Source organism: Tachyglossus aculeatus, chromosome 23 (assembly GCF_015852505.1).
Source record: "Tachyglossus aculeatus isolate mTacAcu1 chromosome 23, mTacAcu1.pri, whole genome shotgun sequence".
Classification (NCBI taxonomy): Eukaryota; Metazoa; Chordata; class Mammalia; order Monotremata; family Tachyglossidae; genus Tachyglossus; species Tachyglossus aculeatus.
In genome coordinates this window covers 25,988,526-26,003,712 of record NC_052088.1, presented here as the reverse complement: position 1 = coordinate 26,003,712, position 15,187 = coordinate 25,988,526, and positions in this window count along the sequence as shown.

The window sequence follows — 15,187 nt, the reverse complement described above, 5'->3', positions numbered from 1 at the left end:
ATGCTGCACTGTCAGCTTTTCACAACCCCGTTCTTAAATCATTAACTCTTCACTAGATCACATCCCTGTGTCAGCGTTTTGTACTCCAGTAGGTAATTTCATTAACGCTGACTGACACCTCCACATGGTCACATAGACACAACTGCTCATAATCGAGGAGGAGTAATTCCTCAGGCACAGAGGCAGCTTTAGGAAGAAGCTTTAGCCAAGAATTGGCCAGAACTATTAGCAATGTTTAGTCCCAGGCCACCACAAACATCCCGGAATCTAATTGACTAGGTCTGATTCTCCAGTGAGTCATGTTTATATCTGAATTTTTGTTTACTTTCTCTATTTTTTTTTCCTTGTGTGGTCATTCAGTGAAAATGCAAAGCTAAAACATTCTATGGCAATTAAATTTCAATAGTCTGCTAGTTCTCTGCTCTCCCTCACCTGGGTTAAACTAGCTTTATGTTGGGCTAAAAAGACCTCGAGTCCAGCCATTAATAGAATAAGGTTGTACCAATTTTCTCCTACTCACAACAATTCCAGTCTGAAAACATGTGCACTTCTGTGACCAGTAATGCAGCTGTCCTGAACAGAAACTAATACCAAATGAAGAAATGCCAAAATTCAGCTCTACAAATATACACCATTTTTAATACTTCAACTTCCACTCTGGAGGCTAGATATAAAAAGGGATTACTGAGATTTTCCAACCATTGTTCTCATAACACATTCCATTTTTATCCTGACTTGATTCCTCTTCCTTATTATTAAATGCTAAGAATATTTAAATGTGGGATAAGCCACATATGGTAACTTTCCTACCTCTACATATTTTCTGCTCTCAGGTTGCTGAAGGTGCCTCTTCTGTATTACGAAGATCTAAATGTCTTAGGCATTGCCTATCACACAGTGAGCCTTTTTTAAGAACTAATAAACTAATTGCAGCTCTGAGAGAGCATTCACTAGTTGCCCTTATTTTCCTTAACCAGCTTCATGTGGCCTGATAACCAGACACTGAGAGGGCATTATTGCTGATTACAATCAGAGATGTTGAATTGGTTATTGGGGTCACCACAGAACACCACATTTGCAATGTCACAAACAGTCCTTCTCTTTCAAAAGAGTGCTTTGATGTTTTCCCCCCTCCAAAGAAGATTGGGGAAGGAAAAAAAAAGTTGTTAAACAGCAGTCCTGGTGGAAACAGATTTCCCAGCTGAAATTAATAATTATGAGCAGCACTAAAATTAATTACTCCATAGTTATAAGCAGGCAGCGGATTTATGGTAAATGACAGAGTGTTTGCAAATTTCCCTGACTACTCGATTAGAAAATGCACCAAGTAGAGGCGTCAACCGAGCGTGCATTATTTAAGTGGTTGGTGTCTGGCGACAATCTGGAAGCTGCAATTGTTGTAGTTGCCTATAGGAAAATTCGCACTTTCTGAGAGAAATTCTTTCACCTTTGTGTGCCCACAGCATGGATCTCTCCTCCTGGCAGCTGTAAGATGCACAGGAACCCCATGACCTGGAAAATGTGGGACAACTGACACAAGGTGACCCCGGAATGCTGGGGTAGAACCAATTAATTTAAAATTTTGCTTGGCCTTGTCTCTTCCAATTTTCTAAATCCTCTGGAAAAATGATTAATGCGTACACTGCCAATGCGAAAATATTTTTGACCCTATTAAAGTCGACCAAGGGTAAACCAAGTGTAGGCTGGCATTGTATCAAACTAGCTTTATTAAATTTGATTGGAGGTTTGTATGAGGAAGGGACAGACAAGGACATTATTTTGCTTAGCAGCTAACTCTTTTAAATGAAAACATTGAGTAGAATACAGAAAGATTTCTGGTATGCTCACGAGTTGAATGTTGGTTTTAGTAGTAAAATTATGAAGAAATTTTTTGTACAGCAAAAGCTGTGACTTTTTTTTTTTAAAGCAGATATCCTGCCACATGCTATCTTCAAATCATTGACCAGAAAAGTTGATTCCATTTAGGGATGCCTTATATTTCTTCATCTTCAGATGAGGTAGTTCAACCTTTCTCTCTTGTCTGCCCTTGTGTCTGTAATTGTTATCTGCTTTTTGCATTTCAGTAGAATGATGCTCTTGCTCAAAAATCCTCCCTACCTGTCTTCCTCAACTATCCAATCCCTAGCGGGTTCATCAGTATCATATATTTTTCCCTAGTTACTTGGGTGATGGAGGTAAATGTAGTTCAAAAGAAGGTAATTTGCTAACAAAATGAATAGTGGAATTGTTCTTTGTTCCCTCTTCCCTCCCAAATCCTGTTCTCCGCCTAACTTTCCCATCATAGTGACAACACTACCACCTGACTCTTGTGATCTGGGCATTATCCCTGACTCATTCAAATGCCATCATTATTATTATTTGAGCTACTATATTCGGTTTGTTGCCAAATTTCTTTGCTGTAAGCTCCTTGTGGGCAGAGAATGTTTACCAACTCGGTTCTATTGCACTCCCCCAAGCATTTAGTAAGTGCAGTGCACACAGTAAGTACTCAAATATGATTGATTGAAATCATCATTAATGGTATTTGAGTGCTTAGTACTGGCACATAGTAAATGCTTAACAAATACCATATACTATGGTGAGCCCATTTGGCAACACAGGCTAGTGATCCAGAGGTACCAATTTTAAAATCATACATACTGGGGGATTGTTCTATGAATATGTGACAATATTACAAGGAAAGAAAAAAATATAATTTACAGTCCGAGCTTGGAGTAAGCTGCATCATGGTCAACTAGTATCAGCAGCTCATCAGGTGAGCGAATAAGACAAAAGTTGGAAACTCAGCGGCTACTGCATAATGCATCTGCTGAATAGGACATATATTAAAGAGGATGTGCTGATTTGCTTGCATCATACTTTTCCAAGAGCTTACTTCAGTGCTTTGCTTGTGGTAAGAGCTCAATAAGCACCATTAATTGATTGACTATACCATACAAGTGAACAATTTGGAAAATTCAAGCCAATTTTCTCCCTCAACTTGATATTTTGGGGCAGAAGTGTTTTTTTTGTTTTTTTTTTGTCGCTGCTTTGGAATTTGTTTTTTTTTTTTTGGGGGGGGGGGGTTCAGAATTATCTGGGTAATTTGGAGCAAACCGCCCAAAGGCCTAATGGCCCTTCTAAGCAACTGAAGATTCTATTGTCAATTAGATAACTATCTCTCCCATGGGTTTGATGAACTATGGTGAAATTATTGACAAGTTGGAAGCCAAATTCCTGGGGAGGGTCACTGCTCTCGGGGCTATTTGGCTGTATTTCTGTAGAAACCCTGCTGTAACGGCACCTGTCAGAGTTCAGTGGAACTTTGGAGATGGAAGTCGAGAATCAAGTGCTGTGACATAATTTGAACAGGAGGGAGCAGCTGTGATGGTTACTAATGGCTGAATACCAAGAAAAAATTAGCATATAACTTAATGACTAACCCTAATAATAATGCTAATATGGATCAGTCTATGCAGACCTACTTGGCTCTGAAATACTAAGTGTTTAATTTTATTAACCTTACTCTTTCGGTAAAACATTTTGAAATTGAAATATTCCACTCCCAACTGGGCCAATTTTCCAATTCTCCTCTTCTAGACTGTCTGCTCCTTGTGGGCAGGAATGGTTTTCTAACAACCGATATATTTAGTAGAGTGTACTGCACACGGTAAGTGCTCAGTAAGTATGATTGATTGGGTAGAGGGGATGAGAAGCAGCATGGCCTAGAGGATAGAGCACATACCTGGGAGTTGGAAGGACTTAGGTTCTAATCCCACCTCCACCACTTGTCAGCTTTGTGACCTTGGGCAAGTCGTTAAACTTCCCTGTGCCTCAGGTACCTCATATGTAAAGTGGGGATTAATACATTGTCCATTCTGATTTGCTTGCCTCTACCCGAGTGTTTAATGCAGTGCCTGGCACATAATGAGTGTTTAGCAAATACCGTAAAAAAAAACCAAGATCATGCTGGATGGCCATTTTGAAGAGGAGAAAAATTACTGTCTCTTTCCTTCCCCATACCCACTCTGAGTTTAGTCCAGAAGGCACAGCTCTGAATGGGCATTGTATCCAGATGGCTTAGAACCAGAATATCTACATTATATTTACAGGCTGCTAAATGAATATTGGTACTACTAGATTCTCTGGGATGCAGAGAGCACCTCTATCAAACACTGCATGTTTAGGAGTACAGGTGCATGAAATAAGAGCCATTTTTTTAGAACGTGCCTACCAACTCTGTCTTGTTGTGTCATACTCTCCCAAGCTCTTAGTAGAGTGTACACAATAAGAACTCAGTAAATACATTTGATTAAATTAGGCTATTTTGTCGGACCCTAGGTTCTCTGCTGTTTAAAGATGGAATAGATACAGAGTGCTAACGCTGCATGCTGTCCTCCTTCTGGCTGTGGGTGTAGGGGCTGTAATCTATGGTAATGATTGTAAACACTTCCACTAGATTGTAAGCTTCTTGAACGCAGAGTCTACCCACGCTATTGTACTCTCTCAAGGGCTTAGTAGAGTGTTCTTCATTGATTCATTCATTCAATCGTATTGATTAAGCATATTGCATGCAGAACACTGTATTAAATGCTTGGGAAGTACAATTCAGCAATAGAGACAATCCCTCCCAGGACTAGAAGTGGGGAGAGCAGTCAGTAAGCACTCAGTGAATACCAATGACGTGCTAATTTTTGCCTACTGCGTACACCATTGCATTAAAAATTTCTTGAAGGGTAGGAATTGCATCTTGTATGACCTCTGTATCTATTCCAAGCTCTTACAGAGTTGTGCATTCGACTGTGTTCATTAAGTGCTTACTTTGTACACTTGGGAGAGTACAAAATAAGAGTTGGTAGATATGTTCTCTGCCCACCAAGAGCTTAAAGTATATACAGGTAGATTTGATGTAGATTTTCTTTAGTTTTTAAAATATGATCTTTTCAACCCTTCCAAATGGGAGCAGTGCCAGCTACCCAGAATGTAAGATGTGGAGGGGAGATAAAACATTGCCTTCCAAACAACAAGGATGTGGTATCTCCGCGCATGTAGTCTATAAGTAGAACCACCTGTTGAGGGTTGCTTAGTTGTTCACCTTCTTGGAGGCAGGATCAGATGTCTCTTGAGGGGTCTTGGAGCTCTAGGATTCTCAAACTCTGGGAATCCTTACAGAGATCTGGTGAAGGAACTGAGAGAGGCTCTTCTTCCTTCTTAAACTGAAAAGAGAAACTTTCATGAAAATTAGCATCCAATCTAGTTGTTATTCTGTATTTTGGTGAAGTAATGCTACATCAACACTTTCTTCATCGAAAGAATCACTGGTCCTGTATACCAATACAAAGCGTGGTATTTTTTAATGTTTGAATTATTTGATGCAATTTATTAAACGTGTAACTTGAAACCTGATGTCTTCTTCACTATATCGTAAAAGTAAAAAAAAAAACTGGAACTCTCATTAAGGTTTTAATAATTGAAGTTTTGTGCGATTTGTTCTCACCACCAGTTCTTTCCAAGAACCAGCATAATAATAATGCCTCCAGACATCATAGTCACTCAAAAATAATTCAGATAACTCCAAATATCTGTACCATATTATCTGCTAAAATTTAGTATTTATTTTTGACATCTTGCACCATGTCAATGCATTTTGATCATGTCATGTTGTGTTATGCCAGCTTACAGAGGACAGCAGTTTAACAGGGTGTGACACTGTGTAAGTGATGCAGTGACATGTATAATTTAAAGACTACATTTTTGTTGGAAGCAGACACCTGCAATTAATTCAGAATCTGGGATTCAAAATGAAATTGATAAGGAAAACAAGAGAGGTCTGAGAAGTGATGAGCACTGCAGTTTAGCAACCCAGAAGGTTATAATTCTGACAACTGAAGCCTTCACTAATGATCACAGAACATTCATTCATTTATCTGCTCATACAGTAGGATTTTCTCAGTGTCTACTCTGTGCAGACCTGGACCAATGGAGTCTTGGAGAAGCAGCGTGGCTCAATGGAAAGAGCACAGGCTTTGGAGTCAGAGGTCATAGGTTCAAATCCCCGCTCCACCAATTGTCAGCTGTGTGACTTTGGGCAAGTCACCTAACTTCTCTATGCCTCAGTTACCTCATCTGGAAAATGGGGATTAAGACTGAGCCCCCTGTGGGACAACCTGATCACTTTGTGACCTCCCCAGTGCTTAGAACAGTGCTTTGCACATAATAAGTGCTTAATAAATGCCATTATTATTATTATTATTGTTATTATTGTTATTATTATTATTATACAGAAGGATTTTCTCAGTGTCTACTCTGTGCAGACCTGGACCAATGGAGTCTTGGAGAAGCAATGGAGAAGCAACGTGGCTCAATGGAAAGAGCACAGGCTTTGGAGTCAGAGGTCATAGGTTCAAATCCCCGCTCCACCAATTGTCAGCTGTGTGACTTTGGGCAAGTCACTTCTCTATGCCTCAGTTACCTCATCTGTAAAATGGGGATTAAGACTGAGCCCCCTGTGGGACAACCTGATCACCTTGTAACCTCCCCAGTGCTTAGAACAGTGCTTTGCACATAGTAAGCGCTTAATAAATGCCATTATTATTATTATTATAATACAGTAGGATTTTCTCAGTGTCTACTCTGTGCAGACTTGGACCAATGGAGTCTTGGAGAAGCAATGGAGAAGCAGCGTGGCTCAATGGAAAGAGCACAGGCTTTGGAGTCAGAGGTCATAGGTTCAAATCCCCACTCTGCCAATTGTCAGCTGTGTGACTTTGGGCAAGTCACTTAACCTCTCTATGCCTCAGTTACCTCATCTGTAAAATGGGGATTAAGACTGAGCCCCCTGTGGGACAACCTGATCACTTTGTGACCTCCCCAGTGCTTAGAACCGTGCTTTGCATATAGTAAGTGCTTAATAAATGCTATTATTATTATTATTATTATTATGCAGAAGGATTTTCTCAGTGTCTACTCTGTGCAGACCTGGACCAATGGAGTCTTGGAGAAGCAATGGAGAAGCAACGTGGCTCAATGGAAAGAGCACAGGCTTTGGAGTCAGAGGTCATAGGTTCAAATCCCCGCTCCACCAATTGTCAGCTGTGTGACTTTGGGCAAGTCACTTCTCTATGCCCCAGTTACCTCATCTGTAAAATGGGGATTAAGACTGAGCCCCCTGTGGGACAACCTGATCACCTTGTAACCTCCCCAGTGCTTAGAACAGTGCTTTGCACATAGTAAGCGCTTAATAAATGCCATCATCATTATTATTATTATACAGTAGGATTTTTCTCAGTGTCTACTCTGTGCAGACCTGGACCAATGGAGTCTTGGAGAAGCAATGGAGAAGCAGCGTGGCTCAATGGAAAGAGCACAGGCTTTGGAGTCAGAGGTCATGGGTTCAAATCCCCGCTCTGCCAATTGTCAGCTGTGTGACTTTGGGCAAGTCACTTAAGTTCTCTGGGCCTCAGTTACCTCATCTGTAAAATGGAGATTAAGACCATGAGCCCCCTGTTGGACAACCTGATCACTTTGTAACCTCCCATTGCTTTGCACATAGTAAGCACTTAATAAATGCCATCATCATTATTATTATTATTCCATCAAGTGCTTAGTACAGTGCTCTACACACAGTAAGTGCTCAATAAATACGATAGAACGAATGAACTACAATGGAGGAGTCCCAGTCTTGAGACTTCAGTACTGAGAACCCGTTTGAGGAAATTGATTATACTGCTTGTAATTTGTGCAGGAATATGGGCACACTCTGTCCCTTTTAGTTATGTTCTCACTAGGTAGGGGGACCCAATGTTTTCACTGGGAAGGAAACAGCATGGCGTAGTGGATAGAGGGCAGGCTTGGGAATCCGAAGGTCATGGATTCTAATCCAGGCTCCGCTACTTGTCTGTTGTGCGGCCTTGGGCAAGTCACTTCACTTCTGTGTGCTTCAAGTCCCTCATTTGTAAAATGGAGATTGAGAATGTGAACGCCACGTGGAACCTGTATCGTGTCCGATCTGTTTTGATTGTTTCCACCCCTGTGCTGAGTACAGTGCCTGGCACATAGTACGTGCCTAACAAATACTACAATTATTAAGTGAATAGTTGGGCAGGGAAGTAACACTGATAAGCTCACAGAGGTCTTTTATGTTCAGGACCCGTTTATATAATAATAATAATAATATGATGGCATTTATTAAGTGCTTACTGTGTGCAAAGCACTGTTTTAAGCCCTGGGGAGGATACAAGGTGATCAGGTTGTCCCACGGGGGGCTCATAGTCTTAATCCCCATTTTACATATGAGGTAACTGAGCCCCAGAGAAGTTGTGACTTTCCTAAAGTCACACAGCTGACAAGTGGCGGAGCTGGGATTTGAACCCATGACCTCTGACTCCAAAGCCCTTGCTCTTTCCACTGAGCCATGCTGCTTCTCTGTACAAACAATCAATGGTATGCACATACTAAGTGCTCGGGAGAGTACAATGCAACAGAATTAGGAGAAACGTCCCTGCCCCTCCAGAGCTTATAATCGCTATTCCCAATTGACTGCTGGTTAGTGTCAGTGCTGCACCATGATTCTAAAGGTGGTTGCCTTGGTAGCCTTCACCATCCACATTAACCAATGCTATTTCAGAATTCCTCTACTGGTTGAATGCCCTGGGTGTTTCTTCAGGCAAATCTTCATCACAAATGGCACGGATACAGGAGACAAAACTGGATTAGGACCCAGGGCTGAGTCACAGGCCAGTGCTCTTTCCACTGAAAGAACAGCAAGACTGCACTGTAATTGCTTGAAACCTTGGTCTAGAAGAAAGAGCATGGGCTTGGGAATCAGAGGACCTGGGTTCTAATCCCAGCTCTCCCGCATACCTACTGTGTGACCTGGGACAAATCATTAACTTCTGTATGTCCTGGTTCCTGTACTGGAAAATGGGGACTCGATACCTGTTCTCCATCCTAAAATGAACCTCAGGTGGGACACTCATTCATTCATTCATTCAATCATATTGAGTGCTTACTGTGTGCAGAGCACTGTACCAAGCGCTTGGGAAGAACAAGTTGGCAACGTATAGAGATGGTCCCTACCCAACAGTGGGCTCACAGTCTAGAAGCATGATTATCAAGTGAATTGACTTGCCCAAAGTCACACAGCTGACAATTGGCGGAGCAGGGATTTGAACCCATGACCTCTGACTCCAAAGCCCATGTTCTTTCCACTGAGCCACGCGTGCTTCTCATGTGGCTTTGAAAGGGGGGAGGTAATTGTCTGGCGGATTTGAGGAGGGAGGGTGTTCCAGGCCTGAGGTAGGATGTGGGGGGTGAGACAGGTGAGATGGAGGCCCAATGAGTAGTTTAGCCCAGAGGATTGAAATGTGTGGGCTCCGTGGTAGGAGAGAAGCAAGGTAAGGTAGGAGGGGGTGAGGTAATGGAGTGCTTTAAAGCCAGTGGTGAGGAGTTTTTGTTTGATATGGAGGTGGATAGGCAACCACTAGGGAATTTTGAGGAGGGGGAGAGACATGCCCTGAACGTTTCTGTTGAAAAATAATCTGGGCAGCGGAGTGAAGTATGGACTGGAGGGAGGAGAGGCAGAGGTTGGGAGGTCAGAAAAGAGGTTGATGCAGTAATCTAGGTGGGTTAGGATGAGTGATTGTACTAACATAGGTAGCAGTTTGGATGGAGAGGAAAGGGCGGATTTTAGCGATGTTGTGAAGGTGAGACTGACATGAGGCTCCCAGACTAAGCCTCCTTTCTTCTCTCCTCCTCCTCATCCCCCCTGCCCTACCTGCTTCGCCTCCCCACAGCACCTGTATATATGTTTGTACAGATTTACTACTCTATTTTAGTTGTACATATTTACTATTCTATTTATTTCGTTAATGATGTGCATTTAGCTTTAATTCTATTTGTTCTGACGACTTGACACCTGTCCACATGTTTTGTTTTGTTGTCTGTCTCCCCCTTCTAGACTGTGAGCCCGTTGTTGGGTAGGGGCCGTCTCTATATGCTGCCAACTTGTACTTCCCAAGCGCTTGGTACAGTGCTCTGCACACAATAAGCGCTCAATAAATATGATTGAATGAATGAATGATTGGGTGTTGGATTAGGTTTGTGGGTTGAATGAAAGAGCAAAGTCAAGGATAAAACCAAGGTTATGGGCTTAATACTAAGGTTATGGGCTTGTGAGATGGGAAGGATGGTGGTGCCATCTACAGTGATGGGAAAGTCCGGGAGAGGACAGGACTTGGGTAGAAAGATAAGGAACCCTGACTTGGACATGGTTGGCTTCTGCTGCAATAGGAGAAAAGCATCGACACATTGACAATATGGGTGACTCAGAACAAAATTCCAAACAAGCAAAATGAATGCGGCTTTTGGCTTCATTGTGAATCTCAGAACTGGTCCAGGTTTCTAATCCTGTAAAAGGACTTATAAATTTTGGAGTCTCCTTATTTTGGCTGTTCAAAATCCTTATTTAACTCATGGAAGAGTTTCAAACACCCTTCCTACTTAATCTTCATCATAAAGAGGCCTGATCAAAGTGAAGGTAAGTCTATGATTTTGAAATTCCAGTCTGATAGCGGTAAAATGCTCCCCTCAATTAAGAATTGAAGATGAAGCTAGTTTCAACCTTGAAAAAAATTAATTATAGTAACATGCCTAATAGCTTAGAAACTCTATTTAATCATTGCATTGTTCCTATGAGATGATTCAAGTCAACATTCACTTTTGATGTAACTATTTGTACAAGACCAATAAGACTGTTTTTGAGAACTATTGTTCTCAATATTCTCATAGATTATCAAAAGAATGTATTACATCTGGAATTTTCCCAGATATTATTTCCCAGGCTAAAAGTTACAAGCTCTTTCCCCAGCTCTTTCACTTTAGGATACTAGTACCGAAGATTACAAAGGAAGTGAAAATAGGAAAATATTTGACCAGCACTGTGTGTCAAATGGATGAAACTTATTGCAGGAACTCATTTCTTAGTATTAGTAGCAATTGCCAGGATTGCTTTTTAAAATACCAAACCAAATGCACAAAATCCAACAAAGATGTAATTTTTCTCCTATGAAATGAAAGTGATTTCATCATGTTTAGTCCTGCCAAGTTTGTCCTCAGCAAACTTAAGCCCTTCCAAAATGTGCTGAGAATGTACTGCATTTGGTTTGGAAACATATATTTTCAAGCAGAGGTTTAGTTTGAGCCAGCTTGTTTGATGTCTGCTAACTTGCTTATTAGTCATTTTTCCACATCCTGTAATTTCCGGGGATTGTTTGGTTAGGCAAGTGTTTCTCTTGTTCATGTTAGACTACTTGTATCAGCCAAGACCAATGGTTTGAATTATGAGCCTAGATATCATAGCACAATATACAAGCTTCCTTTCTCTCTCTCTCTCTCTCTCCTTCTCTCATTTTTTTTTACTAAGTTTGGCAACTCTAGTAGACATGCTCACAGTAAATTTACTAAGCATTATTATTAAGAACCATATTAAACTGTAGTAAAACCTCAAAAAAACCCAAGTGTGACCGCACTATCATTTCACTGAAACCTTCTTTGCAGTTACTCCCTCTTTTTCTGACAGGTTTCTAATAACGCTGGCTGTGTGGCTTGGAAAAAGCAGCAGAATGTTAATTTAGTCCCCTGTGCTCCCTTAAAGACCTGAATGCAGCATGGTGGCACCCTAATTTAAATGAAGACCAGAACCAGAGCTGGTGAGGAGGTCAAGGAACAATAGCCCATTGTTTGGACAGAAGGGACCTCTTCCTGACTAGGATGAATGGACTGTAAATGTAATTGGACTCTGGAAAGAGTAGAAGTCACTTCCGTCTACCATGCTATACCTTGCCAGGGAGAAGCAAAGTGCTTTGCTTTAGCCACTACAAAATGTAAGAGCGAACAGAGGAATGACTGGAAGAATTAGAAAAGAGGCAACTGCGGAAACAGAGGAAGGTAATGTCTCATGTGAAGCAGTGTGGCTCAGTGGAAAGATCACGGGCTTGGGAGCCAGAGGCCATGGGTTCTAATCCCGGCTCCACCACATGTCTGTAGTGTGACCTTGGGCAAGTCATTTAACTTCTCTGCGCCTCAGTTCTCTCATCTGTAAAATGGGGATTAAGACTGTGAGCCCCACATGGGACAACCTGATCACTTTGTATCCCCCAGTGCTTAGAACAGTGCTTCGTGCATAGTAAACGCATAACAAATGCAATTATTATTATTATTATTATTATTATTATATGAAAACCTAGAGGCTCTGTCATTTAAAATAAAAGTTCAGTGGTCAATAGACTAGGTCTATGACTGAAAGCCCACTGTTGGGTACAGACCGTCTCTGTATGTTGCCAACTTGCACTTCCCAAGCGCTTGGTACAGTGCTCTGCACACAGTAAGCGCTCAATAAATATGATTGAATGAATGAATGAATTCTATCCTGTTAATTAAGTGCCAACTGATTTCATATGGCAAAAGGAAATTAACACAGGAAACTTTTTTCCTTGCCAAATCCACATCAAAATGATATAAAATTAAATTATGAATTTAATCTTCTGTGACTTTGAAGAGCTGATGGTTTTATGAAGTTTTAAAACATCTGCATGAGGCCCACCAAGTATTATGTGTATTCCAGGATGTTAAGATTTAGCCAGGCGTTTTCAAAAATAACTTTTTATTTCAACACCTTGTGGAGTTGGCCTGCTTCTTACCTACCCAATTCCCCCCACTGCACCATTCCATCCCTCTCATTTTTTTTCCTTTGAAGCCTATATCATCTGTCTTTATAATCCACTCTGGTTACTTATTGGTTTGTTGATGTCATCTTCACCTTGGTCGAGACTCCATCTCTAATCTTCTGAATCATCCTGCTCTCCTCTGCCCTTACACTGATCTTTGGGGATTTCAAAACCCAGATGAATATTCCTGATGACTCCCTAACCACCTGTTTCCTCTCAGTCCAACTCCGCTGACCTGTTCCATCCCATTTCACCAACTCAGACATATTTAATTTCCTTAGCCCTAGACACTGTGCAATCCATAACCTCATCAACTCTGAAATCACACTCCAACCACATCCTCCTCATATTCCTTCCCTCTACACATCCCCTCCACCCTTGCATATTTCCAGGTCACTTCGGGTGTTGGAAAGTCATTTACTCAACTTTTCTTCTGGATCTAGCTAGCCGCTGGTCTTTCGCTATTGAAATTGCAAGCTTGGAAGAGGGTTCAATCTAGAAAATAAAATTCAAGCATTTCTCTCAAAGTGGATGCATTGATTAAATTGATGCCCATTTAAAAGATCATAAGAAAAGAATGTAAGAAATGACATTCTTGAGTCAAAGTTCATCCAGCAGTAGGCCCAAAAGATGCTTAGGAACAGGGGAGTGGCATTGGTTAAGGATGGTCAATCTAATATCCTTAGCTTTCCTTCATACATCCTTAACTTTCCCTCTAAAAATCTATTAGAAGTTTTGCATTGAAGAATTTATCCAAACCCAGTTATTATTTTTGGCACAACTTCCTGTGGTAATGGTTTTTCTGTGTTTACCAACTGCTGTGAAAAAGTGTTTCCTTTTGTTTGTTTTGAGTTCTCCCCCTTGAAGTTTCAAAGCTTTCTGCTCATGCTGGAGTGGATCTGGTGAGTGCCAATTTTGGAGCGTGGTTTTTGCAATAATGGAGATCCTTGTATTGAATCTTCCAGTAAGAGCAAGCCCATTCCTCCATTTGTGCTTGCCATTCATTTGGAAATGGTACTACTACTAATAACAACAATAATAATGGCATTTAAGTGCCTACTATATCCCAAGTCCTAGGGTAGATACAAGTTAATCAGGTCAGACACAATCTCTCTCCCATGTGGGGCTCAAAAACTAAGTTGGATGGAGGACAAGTATTTACTCCCCATTTTACAACTGAGGAAACTGAGGTGCATAGGAGTTGAAGTGACTTGCCCCAAGTACACAGCAGACAGGTGGTGGAGCTAGGATCAGAACCCAGGTATCCTGCCAAACTACGCTGGTAGCATAATGCCTCCTAAGGTTGAATTCAAAGAAGTAGCAGGGCATGGACTAGTGTTTGTATCATTTGAGTTGTATGCTACATAGCTCCTCCACTTCAAATGATTAGAAGAAGCACCAGCAATTACTCAACCTACAAAATGTCCAGTTTAGAACTAGGTGGAGAGAAAGCATCTCAAGTTCCTGCCAATCATCCCCCATCACCAGCTACTTTACACTCTGTATTCCCACTGTACTGATCTGCCTTTTGTAAATACTGATGGCTCAGTACCCACATTAGCTTTTTGGGCTGACGGACAGGCCTTTCAGTGAGAGACACTGAGGAGCAGCCAGAAGGACAGGAGAGGAACCAGGGGAGGACTGTAAGAGGGAAGCCAAGGAAAGTCAATGTTTCATGGAGAAAGGGATGGGCCACATTGTTGAAGACAGCTGGAAGGTGCATTGGGATTGGTTGCAGTAGATTGGGGGCTGGATTTAGCAAGGAGATAACTTTTAGGCAGTTTCTGTGGAATGAAGGGGGCAAAGGCCAGATTGGAGGAGAGGAAAGGAAGGTAGTGGTTGTTGACAACTTGGGTGAAGTCAAGGGAAGGTTGTTTTAGGATGGGGATATAGGAGCACGTTTGAAAGCAGTGGGAAAGAAGCCTTTGGGAAAGTGAATGATTGAAGATGGTGGACAGGGAGAGAAGCAGTGTGGCTTAGGGGAAAGAGCATAGCGCTGGGAATCAGAAGACCTGGGTTCTAATTCCAGTGCTGCCACTTGTCTGCTAGGTGATCTTGGGCAAATCACTTTACCTCTTTGCTTCAGTTACCTCATCTGAAAAATGAGGATTATGACAGATTTCCAGGTGGGGCAGGGACTGTGTCTCACCTGATTATCCTGTATCTACCTAGTGTTTAATATAGTGCTTGGCACATAGTAAACTCTTAAAAAAATACCATAAAAAGGGAGGGGAGAGTGTTTTGAAAAGGTGTGAAGGGAATGGGGTTGGAAGCACAAGTGGTTTTCATTGATTACACCAACTGAGAAGCAGCACTGCCTAGTAGATAGAGCTTGGGCCTGGAGTAAGCAGGACCTGGGTTCTAATCCTGACTCTCTGTGATTTTGGGCAAGTCATTTAATTTCTCAGGACTTCAGTTAGCTCATCTGCAAAATGGGAAATAAGACTGTAAGCCCCATAAGG